Genomic DNA, 959 nt, shown 5'->3' with positions numbered 1-959 from the left:
TCTGAAATCATTTCGTTAACTTTACTTTCTTCTAAACTTTTACTACGATCCCTGTGGACGATATCCGGTACTTGTACCACTTTTATTACTTGAAAGACGATATTAGGACCAATTGTATACTTGCTTTCAGTCCTGATTGTAGTCTGTGGTGTGTTAGCATATCCACAATCAAGTTTGGCGCCGCTGCCAGGGATTAGTTAGTTAAAAGTTTTCTTTTAAGTGAAGTAAAAGATTTGATTTTTCTTGTTCTGTTTTAAACCGTTTTAAAAGTGGTGTATGTCACGGAGATATCGCGGGGAAATTTTGGAATTGGATCCTGATATTGAGAGAACGTTTTACCAAAGAAGGAGGGCTCAAAGAGCATTTTTTGCTCTACTCCCTCCTAACATGTAGTTACCTCCCTCAATCATCTTTGAGATTCCACCTTTAGAAAATCAACCACCTGCCTTTGGGACAATACCACCATTTCCTAATTTTCTGCAAGGACACCCACATCATAATAATAATATGGGTAATGAGGACACAAAGTCAGAAAATAATGAACAACCAAGAGAGAAAACTCCGAACATTATTAATTTGGCAAATTCCAAAAATGGAAGGATCATGGACTATGCCATCCCTGATTTTGAGCAATTAAATTCTGGGATAGTTAGGCCACATATGACCGCTCTTCATTTTGAACTAAGACCGATTATGTTTCACATGTTGTAAACAAACAGACAATTTGCCGGATTACCTTCGGAGAATCCACACTCACATTTGAAATCCTTTATGGAAATAACTGATGCTTTTCTGATCCCAGGAGTGTCTAATGGCGCTTTGAGACTCACTTTATTCTCATTTTCTCTAAGGATCGGGCAAAGGCATGGTTTAATTCATTACCGTTGGGGTTTATGCCTTCATGGAGTAATATGGCGGAAAAGTTTTTGCGAAAATATTTACCACCAACTAGGAACGCT

Source organism: Cynara cardunculus, assembly GCF_001531365.2.
Source record: "Cynara cardunculus var. scolymus isolate 2C chromosome LG 13, CcrdV1, whole genome shotgun sequence".
Classification (NCBI taxonomy): domain Eukaryota; kingdom Viridiplantae; phylum Streptophyta; class Magnoliopsida; order Asterales; family Asteraceae; genus Cynara; species Cynara cardunculus.
The sequence above is the reverse complement of the archived record's forward strand: the minus strand, read 5'-3'. Positions refer to the sequence as shown.